The sequence below is a fragment of the Vanessa atalanta genome, chromosome 5 (assembly GCF_905147765.1).
Source record: "Vanessa atalanta chromosome 5, ilVanAtal1.2, whole genome shotgun sequence".
Taxonomy (NCBI): Eukaryota; Metazoa; Arthropoda; class Insecta; order Lepidoptera; family Nymphalidae; genus Vanessa; species Vanessa atalanta.
This window is the reverse complement of record NC_061875.1, coordinates 12,042,502-12,070,378: the sequence shown is the minus strand read 5'-3', so window position 1 is coordinate 12,070,378 and position 27,877 is coordinate 12,042,502. Positions and strand designations below refer to the sequence as shown.

Here is a 27,877-nt window from a genome sequence, read left to right as displayed (position 1 = left end):
GAAATTATGTAATGATGATTCGCATATAAATATTACCACGAGAGAAATATTATTTCGGATAGCCTAAAGCTTATTTTATAATATTTATCTATTTTTATGTTTACATATAAGACGATTTAAAAATAAACTATTATTCTTGTATCTTTCAGTTCAAGGCTGTTACGCGTATTCTTTCATTGTACTAATCTACGAAACTTTTTTTTGCGGATTCCTAGGAATAAGGCACACGATATTACTCTTTATTGAATGTATTTTGTATGTAGTTTGGGTGATTTTCGTTTGTGAATATTTTAGCAATGTAGATGTGTGCACGTTAAACTGATGCTTATAAGACTGATTTATATCGCGGTCAAATCTCAAAATAGAGGAGTAGACGAGACTTCTCGTATTTAATATTCTTAATAACCGGTTGATACCAATTTAACAATAGAAGGTTCTTTATGACTTTTGCATAATATATTTATTTGAATATTGAAAACGAGAAGACTCTATTGAATTAAAATAAAATAAAAACGAATCTCTTCATCATCATCATTATTATTAAATAGTATAAAACAAGCTGTCAGTCCCTATGTATGCTTAGATCTTTAAAATTACACACAGGATTTTGATGCGATTTTTTTATAATGGCTATATTGATTCAACAGGAAGGTTTATTTGTATAATACATGCAAAATATAATAAAGACACAAGTGATAATTTTAGAGGTTTCTGAAATGATGTCGTAAATGAACCTTTTTTTGCGATTACATTGCAAACGCTGGCTGATCACTACGAGATAGATCAAAATAATGTAGTTTAGTATTGTACACCTTATAAAGGTCAACAGAAAAGTAAGCTATGGTAAATGTCTATTTCTTAGGGATAACCCACAAAAACCATTTTTTATCCTTTACTTTTTACAAGAAATAATGGCTCATTTTCGAAGCGGTTTTAAGCAAAATAGCATTAATCCTTATGCAATTAAGTCCCTTAATACATTGTGAATTTATAATAAATCAAATATGGCCTTTTACAGCATGAAATTTAAATGAATGTTTTCGAAGATATTACAGATTTAAAACGCAGGGACATAGCGGTTTGTATTGTCTAACGACTGAAAAACTGTGAATGTCTTACATTCTATAGTATATTTATTGGCAGCATTGCACCCGTGCGAAGCCGAGGCGGTTCGCTAGTATTCCTATAAATAACACTAAAAATTTATTATAGGTACATGCCATATTGTCAGCGAAAATCGAAATGTAATTGTTGTCAATGCATAATTTCAAGACTGCTACTGGTACTATTAAGCATTACACGTATATAATCGTATATTAGAATATCATTTTTGTAAACCTAGAGACAATTTACAATGCTATAAGAGAACTTTGTATTCGATCAACTAAAATTGTATTATTTGAAATTGAATTGTTCGTTCTTTATTGACGATGACAAGTTAAGTGACAGGTGACGAAATTAAAAGACCTCCCAGAATACAAACAATTTATTTATCAATAACGTTCAATGAGATGTTTCACAAATGGGTCGCGTTACAATAAAAACAAATTAATTTATAGCGAACAGGCGCCATGTGTAGAGCTACTGCCATTGATCGAATCGGATTGTAGCCATTTTTATATAAATTTGCGGATAAAAGTATTTAACGGATTTGAACATTATTAAAATAACAATTAAACACAAGAAATATTGAACTGAGTACTATCTATAAAGAGTAGGATTTATCGTTTTCTTATATCATTACCAGAATAATGTATTTTTTATAATCTAGTTTTTTAAATTGTATGTAAAATATTGATCTGATAGCATATTTGAGTCGTAACTTTTGAGTTTAAAAGACAAATACGAGATCAAATGACAAGAAACTCCGTGGCCATATTTTAAAGTCAATTAAATAACGTTGGTGTGCTTATTAAATGCAATTAAGTTATTTAATATTATTCATCCTGCAAATCAACGAATAACTAACTCCACGACTTTTTTTATCATTAGTTCAAACATGACATTTAAAATTACTAATTGTTCAAAACACCATGTATTATTGAAAAAATGTTTCACCTGACAGTCGTTAGTCTGGGATTAACACTGTACTTAAATGATCAAAAGCAGGGTCACACTACCAGTAACTATCCACTTGTACATTTCTTTCAATTACAACAGCAGACAAGCGACCTTGAGTAGCTTCCTACATTTGCATACGTACGATAAACATCTTTATACGAAAATTCGTGCAGATAAGATACGATATATAAAAAAACAGGTGAGATTTTCAAACACTTTGATAATGTGCAGAATACTTGCATATAAACTGTATCGTAGATAGATTCAATTATAAAAAATAAATTTACGCCTACAAGGTTAAAGATACAATCACTGGGCTTTGGCTACTAATATCTACTGCTAGTATGCGGTACTTGAAAATAAATCAGATAATATTATTGCAATAAAATATAATCTTATTCAATTATTTTTCATTATTTTCTGATTCTTGTTGACATAATTGCAATTATTTTTGGGGCTATTGATTACGGTGTCCTTCCAAGTTCCAAGCGATTGCGGTCAGGGCGAACACACACACAATAATCCAATTGAATGGCAAATGTGACTCGACCAAAATGTTTGTCAAAATGGTCCTTGAAAATCCTTTTTTAATGGCCAGATCTAGGGTTTGACCCAGGATATGCGACCTTCTAGCTAGGCAATTGAGTACGGCACTGTCTCTCCGAAAGGAAGCATAATTACATATGATTTCACACAAAACTCTAGTGCTAAGTATAGAAATGAGCAATGTGTCATCTAGTATAATTATAGACATAAGGTACCTCAACCTGTAGTCTATATTTGTCTATGTCTCAGTCAATTAAAATATGTCAAAAATAATAATTGAAATTGCAAACCATAGCCGAGTAATGGACCTGTACTTGTCATATCAATGTTAGATTAATTAATTTGCAAAAATGATATATCATAATTATTCTGATTAATGTAGTTATTATGACACGTTTGTATAAAATTTATAAAACGTTTATACATAACTAAATGTGTATTTCAGGCAAAATACCTCAACACCACGAGTTGTGTGAGTAATTTATAACACAAATAGTATGTTTATGTTAGTTTTTAAACCTACGTAATATATTATTTTCAAATCGAATTAATTGTTTACGTGTTTTTTTTATATTATTCCTGACACTGACATTATATTATTCGCATAAATACCTTAAAATCATACACAAAAGATTGAAATTTTCGTATAAATATATTTTTTTATATCAATGAATATTATTTGATTATAATATGATAATTGATTCATGTCATATATCAATCATCCAGTGGTCGATTAAGTCGTCTATCTAGACTTTCTGTTTTTAATTCGTATATATATAGTATACAAGTAAATGAAGTAAATTTGATTTACGAATAAAATACGGTTAATTAGGAACTTCTCTCACACGTGTTAATTATGAACATTCTATGAACAATTGTAATGAAATACTTGGAGTTGAATTGTAAAGGTCAAATTATTTGTATATAAATGTCAGAAATCGTGTTTCCTTGAAGTTGTAACATTGATTTAAATTAGCTAACGTTTAAATATAATAAAAATATCCAATTTAGAAAGGGATAACAATATGTTATTATTACATATATTTTATTTATCAGAATACATTCCATATGTAATATTGTGTTTTTGCTAGAGCGTTTTCAACATGCAATACAATTTTTAATTAAGTCGTATGTGTGACAACGTCTTGGATTGGATTTGTAATAAAACAGTGTATAATGCGTCCTAAAATTATAGTAGTCAAAATTTATTATCTGTTTTTAGAGTACAGGTCGCATTGCTATTATCTGATGCAACCTAAAACATTAATAGTTCTAGTTTATAGTCGCCATATATTATTGAAGCAGAAATATTATTTCTAGGACGGATGAGGTAATGTCCCGAAAATATAAAACGCTCGCAATATAGCAATTGTGAACAACGATCAACGTCGACTTGTTGAATTTTGTCATTCATCAACCCAGACAATTATTGTGGATTACAAGTAATATTAATGGAAAGGAAAATTATGCATTGAGACTTATATCTAATGCAATAATTGAAATTATAGAAAACAATCGGCAAATTGTATTTGAAATAGCAACTTTAATAAGAGCCGTTGTTTTAAAATTTCCTGTATATTTATGAACATTCCAGTTTAATTCTTTAAGTTTTATTTTCGGTTTCTATTTTAAGATACTTCACTTACTTTACTTTATACTTTATTGTACACCACAAAGAGATAATTAATAAATAAAAAATGGTTACAGCCTAAATATATACGTGTACGCTTTAACCGACCAATCTGCTAAAAACGTTTTGTTTAGTTTAATTTATATTAATATGTTCGCAAATGAAGCAGATCCTCACTTCACTTGGTGGTAGGGCTTTGTGCAAGCCCGTCTGGGTAGGTACCACCCACTCATCAGATATTCTACCGCCAAATAACAGTACACTGTATTGTTGTGTTCCAGTTAGAAGGGTGAGTGAGCCAGTGTAATCACAGGCACAAGGGACATAACATCTTAGTTCCCAAGTTTGGTGGCGTATAGGTGATGTAAGGAATGGTTAATATTTCTTACAGCGCCTTTGTCTATGGGCGGTGGTGACCACTTACCATCAGGTGGCCCATATGCTCGTCCGCCAACCAAAGCCATAAAAAACAAAAAAAAAAAGATACAAAAATGTCAAAGACAACTTATTATAAAAGGCAAGCTTACTCCAAAAATAGAAAGAGAATAAGAGATCTAAATTCTTAATGAGAACGATTTAAAGTAATTTCAGAATTTTTTTAGCACTATACTGTATTCTCAATATATAGTGTTGTGAATTTAAAAAGTCATACACTCATAATGGAAATGTATAAATAGATAAAATAATATAATTTAACATTAACTATCGATAAAAAACGATAACAAGTAAAATAGAAGTTATAGAAAAACGATACTCGTAAAAAGATGTCATTTGTTGCTTGTTAAATATTTAATATAATAAAACCGTTTCAGAACATTGTCTGTACATTCGGTTTTTTTTTTTAACATGAGATGTGAATTTATTAATTGGTCAGCATTAACACAATAGGTAACAGCATTGATCTTAAGTTTCTTTTCTTTTTTAGTCACATTGGATAGCTAATTCGAATTGGTATAGTAAAAATATGTATTTTGAATATATAACGATTAAAGTTTTCGTAATCCACACTCGCTTTCAGCATAAACAATAAAAATTGAAATCACAATTTAATAAATTGCGAGTAATTTCGAATATTTAAAATTCTGTCATTAAGAAAATAAGACGTTTAGGCAAGTGTGTACGGTGTTTATACATAATTTTATATAATATATTCTTACACTAATTACTACGAATTAAAGTTAGTACATCGTATCTTAATTAAAAGTTATAATGTTTACTCAAGATTTAAAATGTATGTACGTATCAAAAGTTATCCATTTCTAACTTCAACGAAACCGGCGAGCAAAGTCGGGAGTATAACAAGTCGTTCTTTTTATGTTTATTGAGATAATATAAAAAAAGAAATCAATACGTTTACAATTGATATAATGGTTCCACTTTTTTAGATAAGTGATTGTTGAAGTTTTTATAAATATAAAAAAAATTATAATCTCATTGTGTATCAGTATACAATGAGGGTATTTGATATTATTTAACACTAGTGTTAAAATATTATGTAATTTCTTATAATATATACATATATAATTACTTGATATTTTTATGTAGTGCTTTAAATATTTGTATATTAATTACTTTAACCGTAACAAAATAGGTATATTTTATATGAACAATTTTTTTTAAATTTAATTGGATTACTATGATTTTAGTATGTCATATAAAATATAATATTTGCTTAAGTAAGGCAAACGAACATGAGCACTCTGATGGCAGAAATGACCTTCCGGCCCTAGGTATCATGAGTGTAGTCATATAATCAAGGATTGTTATATCTATTGTCCCTGTAATTATGCTATTTCACAAATCACACTGGCTCCTAAACTATTCACACCATAATACAAATAAAATCGATGTTTGGTCGTACAATATTTTTTAGTGTTGTTTTGAGCACTGAATTTATTACTACGTGTTTACTCTCATATTTACGGCCTTGAATATATTAAAATAAGTCTTAAAAATTGTAACCTTGTCCCGCTGATTGTTCGTCGTGGTCGTAAATGATCAAACAATACCGCCGGACCGTCATCTCCTTCTCTCGCAAATTTTACGACGCGCGAATAGACGCCAATGAAATTAATTAGCGGGCTTAAAAGCCTATGAAAGAATCTCAAGGTACTCTAATTTATGTATCTCTAAAAGAAATCGTAAAAAGTTACCAAATAAATAGAGCGTTTGTTTGCTACTTGGCAAACAAAGCGAGGAATGCAAAAACGTTTCGCAATTTCGAAACGAATATACCACTTGTGAAGTTTAGAACTTCTTTATGACATATACTGACATAGTCAATGTTATGGCGCGGACAATGTGTCTCTTGTGGTTACGTGACTTACATTGTACAACTCAGGCGTGTCGCTATTCCATGTACCAGTAGAGAAGAAAATGACTTTGTATATAATATTTCTGGTGACGTCATAGGCTATCAATGAAGCCGTATTTTTTCAAAACTGATTGCACGATTGATTTTTTTCTTTTGTCGATAATTTGATATTTATCAACTGCTTAGGAAGCTATGATCTAAATTAAAAAAAAAAAACAACTTCAACATCGCTCCTAAATGTTATGCAAACTTGGCATTTAAATTTTTAAAATGTTGTGGAATTAAATACCTTACAAGATTAATTTATTATATGTGAACATTTAAATCTTTTCCGAGACAAATGTGATAAATGCATTTAAAATTTGAATTCGATAACACACCCATAAATACACTAAATGGTGTGTGATGTCATTCATTTCGATCAGTCGCGGATCAATGATATAGCCACCAAATATTTAATCACGACGTAGAAACATTGTAGTATTGAAAACGTGTAAAGGGTAAGTGTCAATTTAATTATAGCAGCAATAAAAATCAAATCATTTACATTTTACATTTCTTGCAATGGAACTTCATTTTACCTAGAACTGGGAATAAGGCATACCTATATAAGTATTATTTACCTATCATTCTTGTCGGATTGTTTTATATATTTCTAATAGTTTTTTAATATTTTATATCTGTAAAACCGAGAGCCGAGATGGCCCAGTGGCTAGAACGCGTGCATCTTAACCGATGATTTCGGGTTCAAACCCAGGCAGGCACCACTGAAATTTCATGTGCTTAATTTGTGTTTATAATTCATCTCGTGCTCGGCGGTGAAGGAAAACATCGTAAGGAAACCTGCATGTGTCTAATTTCAACGAAATTCTGCCACATGTGTATTCCGCCAACCCGCATTGGAGCAGCGTGGTGGAATATGCTCCAAACCTTCTCCTCAAAGGGAGAGGAGGCCTTTATCCCAGCAGTGGGACATTTACGGGCTGCTAATGCTAATATCTGTAAAGGTCGAGCTAATATGGCTACCGACGTCGAATACGTTATTGGATTTTATATCAAGAACGTTGGAAGATAGGCGCACTAGGTAAAGATTCATTCTGGTATTAAATCGTCTTGGAGTATTTCATATACATAAGTCAAGCATTAACAATAGTCTTGTTGAAGTGATTTTTTGGTATTCATTGAAATATATCGATACTTCTACTCATCAGATATTCTACCGACAAATAACAGTACACTGTAGTTTGTATTGTTGTGTTCCGGTTAGAAGGGTCCCTTGGGAGCTAAGATGTTATGTCCCTTGTGCCTGTGATTACACTGGCTAGTGAGCTATTGGTGGCGCATAGGTGATGGAAGGAATGGTTAATATTTCTTACAGCGCCTTTGTCTATGGGCGGTGGTGACCACTTACCATCAGGTAGTCCATAGGCTCGTCCGCCAACCAATTCCATAAAAAAAATAAAAAAATAATGTTAATAAGATGCATCGATTTTTGTTCACTAAAAATAAAATAAATTTATTTGATTTTTCGTGAAAAAGGTCTGGCAATGGACATATAAAAACAGTCCAAAGATTGAATATAGTTTGTACTTTTGCAAATTAAAGTTTAAAGTCAGTGAAATTGTCAGACATATTTATATTTTACTAATTAATTTCGTGATTTTTGTAATATTGAACTGAGCTTAAAATATATTCTAAGTTTAAAATAAATCTATAAATATTATGGACATCACTTACGTAGCAAATAATAAATGTAATCTTCTACGTTTTATAGAAAGCAATGAAGTCAGAGTAAAGTAATTTGAGAGTGCAGGAGCGAAGCCCGAGCAGATATCTAAATAAAAAAGAATCGAAGTAATTTTTCAGTCGTGTTCATCAACACCTGAGTATGTGCAATATTTTTGCACCGTACTATTTTCGGTTTGCAAATTGTAAACGAATCTTTTAATAACATTTTGCTGTTCCAAGGTTTTCTGGGTGGGTTGAATTTTATTTTTCTTTAATGAATTATCTACTGACATCCTAAATTATTAAGTCATAAAATAACGTTTAACTTAAATATATATCACGCAAATTATTTAACTGATTTATTAGTGTTTTCGATTTAATAATCGACTAAATTGTATTTAAGAGTGTGTGGTGGAATTCCGAGACTCTAAATGTATGTGAAGATCGATATCTAGTAAAATGATGTTAAGGTTTGAATACACTTATGGTAAATTTACATATCATAATCTATATCGTCAGTTTCTTCCTTCACATTGAAGATTTATATTTTACGATTATCTGTAAGTTTTGCTATTTCATATTATTTTATGGATATATAGCAATACCAAGTATTAGGTTCGTTTAAAAATATTTTGATTTAACTATTTTATTGTATGTATATTATGTAAGATGCTGAAAAGCGTACGTAACAAGATTGGGAACCTTTTGATTTTTATATCTATTATATTAGTAAAATCAATGTAAAGTTTACACGCATAACATGTGATTACACATGTGAAATATTACTACACTTAAACAATTCAATATAAAACTTCCTCATTGCCAAGAGAAAATAAAACTATTAAGCTACTGAAAATCTAAACAAGATCCAATTTATCGATTCACATTCTTATTTTTAGGTAATAAAGATTATTTTTCCGTGATTAAATCGGTACCTGTAAATTATGGTTATTCTGGTAGCGAAATATAATAAGTATAAATTAATTCATTGATGTATTTATCTCTTGACCGATTTAAATTGGCCGCGGCCTGATTTCCGAGAAAGCGGGTGTCGCCTTCAATATATCTTGTGTAAATAATGGATAGAACCGTTTAAAAAATAATTTTAATTCGGTATACGATTACAGCGATTATCAATATTTTTTTACTTTTTTCTTTTCTATGTTACTTTATTTTTTTTGTTATCGGTTTTACACCACACTCATCAAGAAACATGCGTATTGGGGGTCCAGAAATGCGCACAACACAAATACTAATATCGTTTGGATATCGAGCTGCAGCAAAGTTCTGTTAGTCCTACAGCAATATTTGACACGAAATATCGAAACCAATATCGATTACCCACTATGCCGTTACAACTATCACAGCAACGACCGGCCATCGGTCGACCTGATCATTGCATTTTATAAAGACGGATAGTGCCCATTTATTTATTCGTATTTTCCAAAACATTGTATTAAAAATGGCCGTATATTTATCTTAATAAAAGAAGAGTTAAAATATCACATTCAAAATAAAAAGTGCTATTATTATACTACTAGTTTGATAAAAAGTAAAACATTCTTCTCCATGTCATAACCCGTGTAACACGTCATGAACATCTGTCGAAACCATGTGCATGAAAACATATAAAAAAAACGTGTGCTAGGAAGACAAAACTTTACATTCAATCTCGAACTTGAAATTTTACTATTTAACATCGTTCACTCAAAAAAAAAAACATTCACTTGAATACAGTTAAAGAAAAAAATAGAAACAATATAACATTAAATAATGTTCTATTTAAAACAACATAATTATAACAAAACTAATATACGAAGGTGTGGTTGGTGGCGCTTCACTGATGCCATAAGGCGTTTTATAATTCAATAAATTCCACGGGTTTTCCGGTTGACATGAGATACGTAATTTTCAATTCTAATTTCTTATCAGCATTGGCCTTGAATTTAATACAAGTAGCTTTGAGACGTTCAACTTCATTTCAATGACAATATTTGAATCTCTTACGAGCATGTGCCAATATTTATCTAACTCAAACACTAATTATAAACAAACTATTTATATTGTAATTTTGTGCAATATTGATTTCAATCTTTAAATTTACACATACATGAATAAGTTTATATCCTCAACTAAGGTATTGGTCTAGTAAACAGTTCGTCTGCCGTTCGTTCGAGCCAATACATATAATTGGGTATTTGTTCCAAAAAATGTCCAGTAATAGTTTAGAGTCAGAAAGTTGGTGTGATCTCTTTTCAGTCAAGAGTTAGGGAACAGAGAGTACACTGGTATTAACCCAAACAGTCGCTTTCCGATGAAATGGACCGAATTACTGGAGGCTCTTATTACTATGATTGTTTTGAGTTCCTTTAAGTTGTGTTATGTTGACTTTGACGTCAAGATGGCCAACGATTTTAGTAGAATGTTGATACGTATAAAACGTATCATCATTCTATTTTATAGGTATTTTACTTGGGTAAAGGGGATAATTTATCAGTTTACTGTTGCTAACTACTCATAACATGCGTTTTTATTTAAAAATAAATGTTTAAAAATCCAAATAAATAAGAGGAAATAGTCAAATACATGCGTATGAGTTCAGTCTTTTAGTCAATAAACTATAAGCGTTTTATTTCTCTAGCGTCCGTATTATCAAATAAACCCGTCGAGTATGTTTCCCGTGAATTTTATTAAAATTAACCAGAATCGATCTTACGTCCGGGAAGTTTTTATTGAGAGATATGGAGCTATTTTCTTTATTTTAGAATTGTAAAATTTATTGAATGTATAAAAGTAATGTTTGGTGAAACACGTTTCTTAATATTCTGAGAAGGCCATGAGATAATTATACTGCACCAGAACTATTTTACTTTAAATTAGCTAGTTGTATATTACGGTTCTCTGTACTGTAGTTTAGAATATGTTTTTTGGTCTTTATGTAATTTTTATTTGTGATTATTAATAAAGTATCCATAAGAAAACCCGTCGTAGTCCGAAAATTAAAATGTGTTGGGGGACACAATTTTATAAAAGGGTTTCAATTATGTTACGTGCTAAAATAGAAAATATTTAAAAGTTTGCAAGACTAAAATGAAAAATGTAAAAAATACAACTACGTCGTGGATAAAAGCGTAATGGAAAATTGAGACAAGAGTCTAGAAAAAGGATTTTGGTATAAAAACGTAATTAGGTATTGTATAATGGGAACTTTTATTTTGCTTGTATAAAATAATCTCATATTTTTTTAGATTTTTCCTTAATCTATATACGGATATTTATATTATATATATCCGATATACCACTCATCACGAAATGACCAAAACTCGATATCCGATTAACTTTAAATTTAGCATAGTAACTTTTTTTCGTGACGTAGACGCTCACTAAGATACTATTATGAAATTTAAAATTGAAGGAGGGGGTAATGAGACGGCAACTTTGCATGAATTTTACTCGTACAAATTTGGGCCGGAGAGCTAGTCATTATATATAAGCTATTTTGTAAATACCCAGATTTATTTACAATTGACGTCACCCAGTATCTCGAATAGGGGTAAAATTTAATTTCTGAAAGTGGCCTTAATATGTGACATTAACAGTAATGTACCGCGTAAAATGTCGGCACACAAGAGATTAATTACCAATTTAACTTGTAAATAAAATTAAATTCAAGACCAAATAATGACCATTGACCTCCTTTTTATAATTTCTACCAGAATCTGCGAAGACATGATATGTAATAGTTCATTATGGTTAATTGTACGAATAAATGTAATTAAAAAATAAATTTAAATTAATGCAAATAAATTGTTACATCATTACTTTAATTTTCCGGTTAAGATTTCTAAAGTCAATGGATCCTTACTGAGGTAAGGTATTCGATTTTGTAATCAATTAACAATTTTTAACCGATTTTAAAAAGGTATGTAAGTTTGTCCGCGATTTTCTCCTAAACTGCTGATCCAATTTCAATGGTGTTTTTGTTATTAAATGCATATTTTTTCAGGGAAGGTTTTAGTATATTATATATATGGACCTGATAAAGATCATTGGAGATATATAACGAAACTCTTCAATGACAAACAGCAAGTGTCCCGCGATTGCTGTGATCATGTTTATGTTGTATTTTCACCGTTACATAATATAACACCACGCTTGACCGGTTTTAAGGATTAAACAAATGTGTGTACTATACACATTTAAATTCCTCTTTACTTAAAACGAGTATTAAATTTATTATTGAAGTCGGTTGTCCCCGAAAATTGTTATCACATTTGCCATATGGTACGGATTATTATTCAATAAAAAAATAAAATATAATCAAATTAAACAAGCAAGGAAGTAGTAGTATTGGTGGAAAACATGTGGAAAAGAGTAAATACATATTGCGTTTCTTGCAGGATCGTCTTGGTTGAAATTCAGCTAATTAATTCCAAAACTGCGATACACATTTAATAACCTACTATAAAAATTGACGTTTAATGATTTTGTTGGACGATACAATAATTTTTGGATACGAATTTGTTTTATTATATATCTACTAAAACACAATGATGATTATCACTATTGATGATCTATTCGTAACTCTCCTATCGTTTCTTTACGGTATAATATATAATTAGAACTGGCAGTAGCCTTTTAATTGAATTAATCTTGTAATGACAATGACAATGAATTTAAAAATGCTTGTAAAGTAGAGTAGTAAAGTCTATTTAATCAAAGTCTCGTGAAGTTTTCCTGAAAGCAAACGGCATGACGCTCTCTTATGCTGTCATGCACTCAGCCACCACCCTGTACTCCCTTGTGTAAACGTGGCATGTATATTTCTAGGTCCTAGACTTTATTATAACATTGGGAAAAATATATTTACTTCATCGACGCAACCCAATATTTTTAACTACGTAATAATTTATATATATAACATTCTCCTCAAAGGGAGAGGAGACCTTAGCCCATCTGTGGGAAATTTACAGGCTGCTAATGTAAAAAAATAATAATAATTTATAATATTCTTTTATTATAAATGTTTTCGTTGACCGTTAATGTCAAGTCACGGCCTATATTAACAAAAAAACATATATTCTTTGATTTTATTTTGTTTTTTCGAATACTCATACGTGCATATGTAAAATGTCTATCAATCCAATACACTACATATGATATTTCACAAGTGGAAGAGTATAAATAACAAGGAATCGATTAGTTGAATGCGATACGGAACATAAGTCGAATGGCAAAGCGCAATTGCAGTGAAAGGTTTGAATTTATACCCAGTTCTCAGATCCAGATAGCACAATGGCGACTTGTTTTACACAACCGTATTCTTACTTCGGCTTAATACTCGAGTACTTGGTCGATAAGTATTAAAGTCATGAGTATGGATAGTCATTTGGATCTCGGTTAACATCTGAATTATAAAGAGTCTTTATTAAGAACTTATATTTAGATTTAAATTTGGAATAATTATATTAATATACAAATCACTTCAATTACCAAAGTCATTACTTGATGATACGTCTCTAAATTGTAGCGTATGTAGTTAATATCGTATTGTTGATACATGATGACTAGTACATTTGTATATTGTATATGAATAAGAGTATCTATTAAAAAAAATAAAAAAAAATTACTTAAGATATTCGTATCACAATTGTGTATCCTATAATTTTTATAATTAATGTCGCTTATAAAAATACTGAAAGGACCCTCGTGTTCTGTGGTGAGTTTCGAGTTTGTTCTCACAGAATGCTTCTACTGTTCCAAAATGCAGATTCTACCATGTAGAAGCGGGCAAGAATTTTAGTATTTACTCTTTCCCTATCGTTAAATACATATATGGTAAATTAAATATTAAATGCAGTTGAATTATTATTATTTACCCTTCATTTCATTGAGCTTCACTCAATTCAACTAAATATGATACTATCATTACCTTTACATGGCTTTGAGATTATTCAATATTCATTGATATTCAATGTATTTCTCACAGGAATCGAAAAAAGAGATTTGAAAGATGAGGACTGACAAAACAACAATGGTTATGTCAGCTAGCCAAGTCAAGCTACCCAATTAGTACCTGTGTCAGCTTAATTTATATATTATAAATATTTTTGAACACTTCAGTTTCAAATGTATTTATATTCAAATGCTCATAGATTTGTGGGATAAGTTGTGAAAATATGATTTCTTTGACTTATTTTAATGAAATACCTGGTTGCAAACAATTTCGAAGAGACAATAAAATTCCAAAGAATCCAATCATAAATCATGTCAAGCACAAAATGCTAATTTATGCTTTTAACCCGGGACCGATATGAAATGCCAGATATTTCAATCAAAATCGTAATGATAACCCGCGAGTGCTTGTCAGAATGTTTCGCTTAAAGGTCTTTGTGACCCAACCGGCTTATACAAAATATTAAGATGATAATTAGTTACACATTTCATGTCAGTATGGATTTATATTTGAGAGTTGGTTTTAAGAAAAAGAAAAAGTTCTTCAATACTTTCACGACATGTGTGTCACACAAGCGAAATTCAATTATATATATAATTCAATAAAAACTAAATTCCTATCAGTATTCTTTGTAATTTATAGATCATTTCAACTGAGAAGAATCTTGTTGTGAGCTCTTTTACTGTAATGCTATCACGAGTTTATAACGAAGTGACTATGACGGTCTAGTTATCTCGCTTCCACGCTACGCTTTGATCGCACAATCGTGTGTTCCGAATTCAATCCTCGGAACCACAACTGTGAGACCAACTGACTACGTCGTATCTTGCTTCGATTTCGAACTTAAAGTTTGACCACAACGAAGCGGCCGCGGGACTACGACGAAATTATCTCGCTTCCGCTTTAAACGCGCAAGTGTGTTCTATCCCTTAGTTGCACGCAATTATAGTATAATGTATAACGAATATGCGTGGCTGTACTAGGACAATGGTGAAAGCTCAGGAAATTTATAGTGAAAACACTGCAGATTGATATGACAGTACTGTCTTTTGTTTCGCCGACACAGCGTTAATTCAGTTGCTGTTATTCTCTTTAGGAAGTTATTTATTATAAAATGTGATGTTAATCGTAACATAAGTTGAATGAATAGTTATCGTTTTTTTAAGCAAGTTTTTAATTAAATAACTTGTGATATTACAAGTTTGTTACATTTCAAAATTAAAAAATTCTATATTCGGACATCTATTGCAATATTATAAATACAAAAGTAACGCTGTAATGATTAAACCAATAAACTGAATTTGATGAAGTTTGGTATGACGCAACGTAAGTTTGAACCTCAAGGAAGGATAGGCTACTTTTTTATGAATAAATTAAAGTACATTGAAAAATCCGTTCAAATTCACATATGTAGATTAATAATAAAACAAGTCTTTGGTGATATAATATAAAAAAGACCAACAGTAGTGTATGCTTTAGTGTTTGCTTAGTCACTTGTAGGCGATAGGGTTGCCGATCGCAATGTTTTTCAGAATATATAATGAAATAAAAAACACGGGATCCACAGAGTCTCTAGAATAATTAAGTTGATGGTTTAAGTTATGTTTGCGAGTTTGGGTATAGTAATTCGTGTTTATATAATTTTTCTGAGCGAACTTTGCGGGTATCGAAAGGATAACAAAAAAATTAAAACAAAATAATATTAATATTGTTATAATATAATACCAGACCGGAATGCGTAATGCCCTGATTTTGTACGTGTTACCCAGATTTTTAAAACTTGAAAATGACAACCCTCCCATAGACATGTTATCAGGTACTAGGAATGGCTGGGGTAATTCCTACGTTAATTTGCATCTGTCGAGGTGCGAGAATGCCCGTTAGCCGCAAAACAGCTAACTAGCTAAATTGACTTTTTATCGGTTAAATAACAGTAAAAATATATTTATCTATACAAATAAATGAAACAATTATTTTGTAATAATTAATAAAATAAAAAGCCTCTTTATTCCATGCATAATACAGTTATAAAGTTTTTTTTTTAAGTTATATAAAAATATTTTTTTGAATATGTAAGTAAAAAACTAAATTTTACAAAAAATTAAATTGTTTAAATATATAAAAAAATAATTTGATTACATAGGTAAGGTGTTCCTTCTTGGAAATTTTCGTGTTTGCATGGACCCTTTTTAAGTTTAAGGCCTCCTCCAAGGTTTTCCATTTGTCTCTGTTCTTTGCTGTTATTAGCCAGTTTGTTCTTGCGATCTTTTTTATGTCGTCCTCCCATCTCGTGTAAGGTCTTCCCACTCTTCGTATTCCTGTTGGGTCCTTCCATGTAGTGATATTAATTGTTCTTTCAGTAAGGTATGTTGTAATACCTTACTGCAAAAAAATTCAAATAAGAGCATATATATAAAACTTTTCCCAGAAGATGCAACACGTTTCGGAGAAGGTTTTAGTGTATAATGTTAACACATAAGTCGCTACGCTTCGCAGTTTCATTTTAAATATAGAATATTGATCTGACAAGCGTGAATTTCATGTTTTCGTTTTGACAATGACACAAACTATCAATACATTTATTTGCTATTTATACAACAATACAACATCTGGGAATTTTTATACTATATAGAGATAAAATATATTGCAAAAAAGAAGTTTACGAAAACTTCAACATTATGTCATGTATTTTTTTAGTTGCAAATAAACATCAAATCTTATCTTGAGCATGACTAATTCAAACAAGTGCAGTTTCATTTAATATCTTTATTAGTTGTTTTTTAAAGTATTATAATTAATCACGGTGCGCTTATGAACGAGGTTCTTACGAAATATGACTTAAATTATAATGGTAAGATTTTTAATTTTTTTTTTATGTTTAACGTTTGATACACTATCATTCTGATAAAATATTTTTTTTATTCGTTTTCATTTCTTTTTTGTAATTGTGAAATTGCAATCAATGTCAAATCAAGGTCTCAGCCGATTAGATGAAATCTGAATTTTTGACGGCGCAAACAAAAATGATGACCAGTTCAATAAAAGTCTAACTCGCTTTGACAAACTTGAATTAACTAGTTCTTTTTTGTGCCCTTGACTGGCAAAGATTGCTTCAATATCATTACAAAAACTAACTTTTCGAAATACTATAGTACAGTATTCGTTGACTAAGTATCGTTTTCTTTAATGGGCGAAAAATATTTGATCAGTCTTATATTTGTTCGATCATTCATTTCCCAAATGATTACCAAACACAATCTGTCAAAACTTCGACACTTAAGAGCGTACAAACAAACATAAGTAACCAAACCTTGACATTTATAATATTGGTAGCAGCAGATAAAGTTCTTAAAAAAGAACTACTGTCATATTCAATCAATGTGTTGTTGTCTTAACCGATTTAGGCCGCGGCGGCTTAGCCAACTGCGCAGGACATATTATTGTGCACAAGTGTGTGCACAAACATGGATGCACTTTCTTTTCTCTCACATTATTATTCGATGGAACAGCAAATACCGGAAAGAGTTCAGGCGCAGGGGAAACGGCTTGACGTGCTTTCAGAGGCATGGGAGTGTACATACTTCCAACTTCCAGACACTTTCAATGAATTTTTTTCGATATAAAAACCTAATGTCGTTCTGAACTGGAGTTTGAACCCAGGACCTCAGGATTAGCGGCCTTGTATATCTAGCCACTAGACCAACGAGGCTGTCAATGTATTGATATTGAATTACATACTATAGGTAGGAGCCTAAATCTGTGTTCGTTTATCAATTAAATTTATATCAATTTCTATATTATATCACTTGACCCAATTAAATCGCAAAGAAGCGTTTATATTGCATATCAAATGCTATGAATATATATATCAATTACAAACAGATATTAAATAACAGTCAATATCAATTAGCGTTAAGCTCTGATAATAGTTAATCAAATTAAGATAGTAAATAAATAATTAAATACTTTATTATTATTATCATTATTTGGATATATTTATATCAAATTCATTGCTATTTACTATCATTGCAATATTCTATTTTATTAAAACCTTGTGATTATAATTTATTATCAAATGATTATTGGTTATGACAATTATACAAATTATACGCTTGAAACGTGTTATGTAATGTTATTATCTATTCACACGTTTCGATTTTTGCAGACTTTTGATTTGAACAAAACAAACGCTGATAAAAACAGCGGTGCAAATGTTTCGTTTCGTTTTAGTTTATCCCAGAAAATTAAACTAATTGATATTCTTTCGCTTTATTAACCAGTCAATATTCAAACTTTGATTTAATTTCAGGTCAATTATTATTCTACTTACTTAAAAGATTACTAAACAAGATTGTGCCGGACAATGAACGCATCAGACGTAATTTTTATATACCCTAAAATTAAATGTACATATATATTTTTCCAAAAATGATTGATAGTTTGAAGACTAAGATGAGATACGCTTTGAAAATAATAACAATTATGATTTCATTATTTGTTATTTTTCTATCGAATTTATATGAAGATTACAATTTTCTTAGTCTGTGAGTTATACAGGTTATTTGATATTGATAACTGCACAACTATTTATAGCACGATATTATTTTAGTTATTTCTTAGCTTGAATGGCTATGCAAAGAAATTCGTTATTATTTTATTCAAATTATTTAATATTACTTAAGACTAGAATCAAATTACAATTATATGGTAATCTTTTGTTTTGTTCTGTGTCAACGACCTTATTATTGCACGAGTAAGAGATTCGTTGATTTTTAAAGAACAATCAAAAAGTGTTTTTATTATAATGTAAAATAATGTTATAATTTCTATATATAAATGACCACATTAAAGGTTTGCATTAAAATCGTAATATGGAGTTTAAGAATTAAATCCAATTCATGGAATTGTTATTTCCTTTAATTTGAATAAATTGTTAATATTTTATGGCATTGGCGCCTAATTCACGCCCACGCACCTGGTGGTTTTGCTAAAGTTAGTTAATAAGGTAATTTACATTCTATTTACGAATTATGAATTTCCATACATTATTTATGTATTTCATTACGTATGTAAATAATTGCTAGCCGTATGACCGATAGGATTTCCCATCGGCAAAATAGCAGAAATCGACTTTTGCACATATTAAAATTGTCGAAAGTTGTTTGCACATAGTAGAATTGTCGTTGGAATTAGGATTTTAGTTTACTTCCTCTGTCTACTTATTTCATAACCGTCTGTTACGCATAAAAAAATAACTACTAAAGAGACCACGTAACGTTAACGTTTCTAATTATCAAACTGAGGGCTAAACTCTCATCTTTTATTTTCCACCCGTAAAGGTATATTTCCAATAACTATAAACGTACTTTCATTAAAAAACAAAAACCTAAATAAATAACAAACCTTAATCCAAATTTTCATCCCCATCATGATATTTAACTCCCTAAACGGAAATAATATACTTCGCGTCACACGTCACTTAAAAAAATCCTGCGTCTAATTTCATCTAGATTCACTGCCTTAGATTGCATGTTTACTAGCAGTTGGCAAGCCTTAGTTTCAATAACAAAAGAAATTATTTTATAATTTTCAATGTATATATTATAGTAAATAATGGATATTTTACATTAGCATTAGCAGCTTGTAAATTTTCCCACTGCTGGGCTAAAGGCCGAGGAGGCCTTTGAGGAGAACGTTTGGAGCATATTCCACCACGCTGCTCCAATGCGGTTTGGCGGAATACACATGTGGCAGAATCTCGTTGAAATTAGACACATGCAGGTTTCCTCAAAATGTTTTCCTTCACCGCCAAGCACGACATGATTTATAAATTCAAATTAAGCACATGAAAATTCAGTGGTGCCTGCCTGGGTTTGAACCTGAAATCATCGGTTAAGATGCACACGTTCTAACCACTGGGCCATCTCGGCTCCATGCACTGGATATTTTATAAACTTATAAAAAAAAAAAAAACATACTGAAGGACTTTAAATGTATGAATTTAACATTATCAGAAATATTCTGAGCATTATTTCTGCAATGTGGAATAGGTTGAACGGGCTTCAATTTTTATATATTTTAATATCACCGTTCACACATATTTTAGTAACCATTGCAACCGAAATGATTGATTTATCACGAAACTACATCTCCATCATAATTTCTTTTGACAATGCCGAAAGTATTACCGATGTACCCTTTATGAATTATAAATATAAATTTGAGTGTGGTCCTTAACATCACTTGCATACGAATTATGATTGCCACTTTATTACAATTATGCCTTAGAATTTGATAAATTCAGTAGCACAATGTAGTATTTGAAGATTGATGCAATTTAGCGCTTACAAAAGGTGATAATACATCCTAAAACTAAATCATCCTTAATACATCCTTTTCTCCTATGGCACGACAGGTATACATTAAACCATCCGTCTGTTATAATCAATAAGTTTCTATAAATGTTTCAATCAAGCTTAAACGAGAAGTCGAAAGAAATACTTCGCATAGGTTACATTAATTAATTTGACTAGACATTAAATCAATTGATTTCAACGTCGTTACTATATTCGGGTCTCGCGAGCACAGATATAAATCTTATTAAAATTATATTTTAAAAGAGTCTTTAAATAAAGAACTTCTGCTTCAATTAATAATGTTCATCGAAGTTGAACAATATAGATTCATTAAAGTTTAATAGATTTTATTTGAATTAAGAGAGGAGCAGAATTATAATACTATTACAATATCCTACTGTTCTAGTACTATCAAATAATGTTTATAAGTAAATTTCTAAAAATATTATAAATGATGTCTTTAAAAAAAATATATTTTATTTAATGATTTTAGTTGTTTTTTTTTTGTTTAATTATTTTTGGTAAATCGGATATTGTGATTAATAAATTTAAATTTTCTGAGACAAAACTCCGTCTTATTGCCTCCACTTAGAACGGGGTCTGATTAATTTTTCGCCCCGAGAATCAGAATTGCAAATAACGGGAAAATACTTCTAACAAGCTTGCAGCCATTTCGCGGACGTTATTTGTATAATGACTATTATAATTTTGATTTATATACTGAATTAAATCATAAATAATTATTTTTAATATTGTAATGTGTGCCCTTTTAACCTTTGATAGAATTCGTTACATATGTGCATATCAATTGCTTCAATAAAATAAAAAAAAGACTTGTGTAAACGATATATTAACTCATTACATTGCACATTTGCATCAGTATTGATTTCATACTCACTATCAACATCTGGTCTGGGATGTTTTTCAGTCAAGGTCGAGCTGATATAAATAAATTTGGTATTTTTATGTTTGTTCTAGAGTGCATGAGTCCAGATTTTATTTTGTATTTAGTCACCGTCACCTATTGTGAGTCAGCGCAAGCGAGTGCCCATACATATAATAATCAAAGTTTTTCTATTATTTGTTTCTGAAATCTATCTATACTAATATTATGAATGCAAAATTAACTCTATCTGTTGCTCTTTCGCGGCCAAGTAGAAGACATATAAGTAAGTATAATGCTACCATATTATATTTTTAGAACTTTAAAACAATTGAAAAATTCTGTGAAGAATTTTTATAGCATTAAAATCATAGATAACTTCAGTAAATAGGGAAATAATGAAACGCGGTAGTCATAGTTCTGACCTACTTATGTAATAGGCGTATGCTATCTGCTTATCGTTGTATCTAGGATAGCTGATAGCTTATCAGACATCTGAGGCCCACTTACCCATCTAGAGGGAAAGAAGACCTTAATATATTGTACTTTGTAAAAGTTGTTAACAGAAGATAATGACAGAAAAAGACACGAATTAACTTAAAGTTCTTTTAAATGTTACAGATTTTTTTTAATTAAATTTATAATTTTAATCTTGAGCATACTCGTTTTGTAAGTTACTGCTAATAATAAATTTGTTAATATTACGGAAATAATCATTGTTTTCACGTGTATGATTGGTATCATTTTATCTAGTTTATGTAAAAAAATAAAAAATACATATCACGTTCTCTGCCACAACCATACACAAGCCATGAGGTTTGGTAACGAACATACAAAATAAATATGTATAATTATGTCCGGATCGACTCAGACTGCTACGTACAAAGTACGTTGACTTTTACTTAACATAATACCTTAACTGTTAAACTTAAATAAACGTATATCTGTTATCATAAGTAAAACATTTTTTGCACCTAAAGTCATATCAATAGGAGAAGATCTTTTCGATTGTTTTTTACTTTTATTTACGTGGGTAAAAATATTTTCACATAGGCTCTTTTTGACTTCTGAATGGCTTCTTGAAATGGAGTATGGAAAAATATATTCGTGACAAAAGGATCGATACACAATGCTGTACATTGGCGCTTACGCAATGATATAATAAACATCGTAAAGAAATTGTGAACCCGGATTCGGTTAGGAATCACGAGATTGACGTGGAAATACGCGTAAAGAATTTCGATGGGCCCGTGTGTCACATGTGAGTCAAGCTACAGCTTAAATAATAGTTGCGACCGTTAGAATAATTGTTGAGATGTGCTTTGAATAATAATGTACTCATTATAAGTAATCAATGCGGGTTTGAAAATGGAATTTAACCCCTTTTTTTTGTTTTTACTTTTATTTCAGCCTGTCATGACTCATTAGTTTATATATTCTATATTTTAATGTGTTGCGCGAAATAACAAACGCTACGCTTATCTCATAAAAAATAAAATGATAAAAAAATTAACAAGTAACTTTTTCAAGTATAAAAAATATACACGCATACGCATATACATAATAATTTATTATTCTGATACATACTACTCAAACTTTATACTGGAAGGAATCTCTTATAGAGACAAGTAACGCAATTTTTCTTATTGTTAAATATTCTTAGAAGATTACTTGTAGATTAATGTTAAAATAAGATATTAAGTAATTAATTTTAAAATCTTGTCTATATTTTAAGACGTTACTAACCATTAATAATATTAACGTTTTCAATCTAAATCGTTTCAAAACATAAATTTGAAATGGTTCGTAACTTAGCCGCTGACATCGCTTCCCTATTATTTGTATTCACAATTAAATTTCAGTTTACAACCATTTATCTGACTAGTAAGGAGTTGAGGGATTAACCTGTCAAACTCCGCATGAATATTGATAACCATAAATCTCCCATACTGGGTCATATAAACGGTTGGAAATTGAATCACGTAACTAATGATTTTCTAGACGTATCGAGTTTTCTATGAAACTTTAATTTGTTACAATATATTTTCTTCTTCTTAAGTTTTTATAATCAAATTTAAAAAAAAAATCGAAAGAGTAGGCGTCTATTAAACGCTCATGCAGGTAAAAATTAATTTCATCACTCATGAATTACAAATGACAGTTGGAATTTTTGTTTTTTTTCCCAACTGATCGTAATATTTTTCGAGCGTTATTTTTATTTCCATTTTTTTATTGCGGTAAAATGATTCAATTAAGATTATTGACACTGTAATATTAAACTATTGTTTAATTTATTATTTTTATATTTCGAGATATTTGTTTTGTTTAAATTAATTGTAAGTATTAGTTAAAAAACAAATTATTAATGAAAAATTGTACTCGAATAAAAAAAAAATTAAAATCGATTTTGGATATTTCTTAAGTGATCGAAGTATTGATACATTGTCTCTTACTAGTTAAAAAAATCTAAGCGAGTTTTTTTATAATAAATTTCCAATCAAATTTATCCTTAAACTGATTAAAACAATAATACTTGATATACTTGATATATTTGGTTGAAAACAATAATAGATTTTAAACAAAGTTATGATATTATCTGGTCAGAGGTCAAATGTAATAAAAATATTGAATTTATAATTTCGGCTCAATGGATTTTCCCTAAGATAAGAGCCGAGATGGCCCAGTGGTTAGAACGCGTGCATCTTAACCGATGATTTCGGGTTCAAACCCAGGCAGGCACCACTGAATTTTCATGTGCTTAATTTGTGTTTAAAATTCATATCTTGCTCGGCGGTGAAGGATTACATCGCGAAGAAACCTGCATTTTTTTTTTTATAGCCCGGGAGGGCAAATGACTCTGCTCCACCTGATGGTAAGTGGTAGTAGATTCCAAACGCGACGACGGCTAGTGCAGTTGGGAAAGGTGATCTGCTCTAGCCGCCCCCGCCTTGCCGTCCCGCAAGATGCCTCTTCACGCCTCGTTTGAAGGAACCCAGGTCATAAGAGGAGGGGAATACGTGCGCTGGTAAAGAATTCCATGTTTTGGAAGTGCGACAAAGAAAAGAGTTGCCAAATTTCTTTGTACGCGATGGAATTGATGTCACAGTTAGGCGGTGACATCGAGAACCAGCACGCGTGGACTTGTGAAGGAAAGGGGAAGCAGGAATAAGGGAGAATAGTTCCTCTGAGCACTCGCCGTGACACATTCGATAGAAAGCGCTGAGTGCCGCTATCTCTCGACGCAATTGTAAAGGCTCGAGGGTGTTGGTGACCTTTACATCGCCAATAATGTGAACCGCACGTCGCTGCAACCGATCCAAGGCCTCCAGTAGGTACTTAACGGAGCCATCCCAGAGGTGCGAGCAATATTCAACGCAAGACCGTACCTGTGTTTTATACAGCAGGAGCAGTTGAGCAGGCGTGAAAAAACGCCGCACCTTGTTCAGGACTCCGAGTTTACGTGAGGCTGTTTTTATAACAGCCTCGATGTGATCCTTTGGATTGAGGACCGAACGTCGATTCCCAGTATGGCGACTTTGCTATGTATCTCCAGCGTGGTGCCACAGAGGGAAGGAAGGATGGCATGTGTCTAATTTCAACGAAATTCTGCCACATGTGTATTCCACCAACCCGCATCGGAGCAGCGTGCTGGAATATGCTCCAAACCTTCTCCTCAAAGGAAGAGGAGGCCTTAGCCCAGCAGTTGGAAATTTACAGGCTGCTAATGTAAAAAAATATGTAATGTAATGTAATGGATTTTCCCTTCTAATTATGTAATTAGCTCAATTATCATTAATACTATATATACGTGACAGTAAATTAGTCACGAACGTCGCCTCAATTTTCAATTGGTAGTCGTCAAAATTTGAAACACGGAAATGAGGATTTTTTTTATTATTATATTTAAATAAGAAATGCAAATACAACGACCGATTACATCTTCAATATTCAAGAACATGTTACAATTCTCGTGTTATTATATTGAAATTTGCCTACTTTGTAATAAAATAATTATTCTCTCTATTGTATATGCCGTGCTGCCTCTTTTTGACACCGTGTGTAGGTTCAATCATAATCAGTTTCCCCATCGCTTCGGTAAGAGACTTCTTACCACAGTTTACAGTTGGATTATTATTCCTTTTCGTGTTGAATTTAACTCTGTATCCCCAACAACCAAACAGGTTTTCTTAAACGGACTGTCAATTGATGTATTTATAATTACTAGGAAATTATCTTATCGATAATTTAACCGATTCTTTTGTAACTTAAAATCTGTCAATTAGGAGACACTTAGCTCTTAACCGGTCACGTACAGGTGTGTGAATTCGTGACGAAGGCAGCCCCAGTGACCCACTTGCCGAGATAAAATGCATTATATTCTGAGCACGGAATTAACAGACTGTACAAAGGATATCGTAAGAGCGGGCAAGCTTGTTACGGAATTTTCTTAAATTACGTTCAGACACTTTTTTATTTAAAATCTTGCCTTAAAAGGATAGTTAATTGTATTAAAAGGATGGCTTTTTTCAAAAAGACTTTAGTCTTTAATATACTAAAAACAGCAACAGTTTTTCCGTACTATTTCAAGCTGAAGTTTTGTATTTGTATAAAACAGCTATATTTTAAAATAGACTTGCAATACTAGACTATTCAAAACAAAATTTGCTTATTTTATGTTTAAGCAATTATGATTAAAGCGCTTTTGGCGCTTTATGGTGATTGCTTCTCAGGTAAAGAATTTATATGAACCAATCTATTGAGTGTTACGTAAACTTTACCTTTTGAATTGATTTGAATTTAACAGGAATACCATTCAATTACCTGTGGAAAATAAAGCAACATATTAATATTTATATCTATAAAATACTTCTACCTCGGCTTTTGTAATTAAATGTTTTTGAATAGGTCTTGGCCAATGAGTGAGCATATAACAAAATATTATTTATACTTCACGTTGAACTTGATATACTGAAACTTTATAATCATACAATAGTATAACATAAAGTAATGTAAAGGAATAGCCTGTAAGCGTCCCATTTCTTTTAGAGCTTATTCCACCATGTTGATCCATTGCGGATTGTTGGTTGTATATAATATGTTGATTAATATTCAATTCCCGTTAATATAATAAATGTGAAAGCCGGTTTGATTGTTGCCTTTGTCCTCATTGCTATCTTAGGCACACTAATATTTCAGGCACGAAAATTGATGTCATAATGCAGTTTTAGTTGATCAAGTAGCAAAATTATTTTATTTGTCATTGATATGTAATCCAGTAGTGTTGTTCTTTAAGAACAAACTCGAAACTCACCGCAAAATCTGATCGCGAAGTGTCAGAAAGTGATACGCAGCATTGACTTCAATAATGTTTGGCGGATACGCGTATAGGAATTGCATATCGTGAGTCGATATACAACATATAACGAGTGAGTTCAGAATAGCATTGCAGGTTACTTAGCAATGTTGTGGGTTGCAACTTGACAGTGTCGTGTATGTCATCCCCATTCTTGTAAGAGACATATTAATTTGTATTTATACGTATATATTAGGGTATACCTATACATACGTATTAATAAATATGTTAAAATTTGATGTATTAACATTCCATATTCGAAAACAGTACTATATCAAATTAAACTTGGTTAAAATAATAATCAACATAAAAGCAAAAAATAATATTTTAAATGAACTAAAAAAGATTTATTGCGATGCCTAAAATTACATTTGAATAATATTTTTTACTCTTAAATTCAACCAAGCATGTTTTTTTTTTTGTTTATATTTGAACGTATGATATCAGACTATAATTATTTATTCATTGTTAATATTTTCATATTTGTAATGTTTCCAAGTACTGTCTCAAATAATTTTTGTCATTTGGTGCTAGAATTTTATATCAGTTATACATATAATATTAGTCTTTTTAAAATAATGACAAAGAAATTAATAAAACACTTTTTTTATCTAGCTTAACCGAAATTCATGAGATTTGATGTTGCGGAAAAAATTTGAACAATATTTAAAATGGCAATTTCCGCTGCAAATCCTTGTCGTAAATAACCTAATAGTAAGGCTTATATATTATATTATAATTAAGCTGCGCCGCTCATCTTTGGTTAAGTTAATATAAATTATACATCTGGTAGATTTAAATCTAACACATGTAGCTTTTCTCAAGATGTTTTTCTTACCATCGAATAGTGATATAAATTATTTGCTATTAAGTTATATCAGTCATAGAAGCATATGAAAACTCGTGTGGCGTTGTCCGGATTTGTAGATGCAACATTCGACTCTGATCCACGTGTTCTAGGCTAGGCCACCTCGGCTCTAATTTCGAACTACTTGTTCTCAATTAGAAATGTTAATTCACATAATAAGATAATCACAGGCGGTATGAGGA

The 27,877-nt window shown here is 30.9% G+C and overlaps 1 protein-coding gene across 1 annotated transcript in view; it reads right to left on the bottom strand.

Moving 5' to 3' along the window:
- LOC125064235 overlaps nucleotides 1-27,877 on the bottom strand; it is a 122,528-nt gene that overhangs the window by 56,687 nt on the left and 37,964 nt on the right. The window lies entirely within an intron of this gene.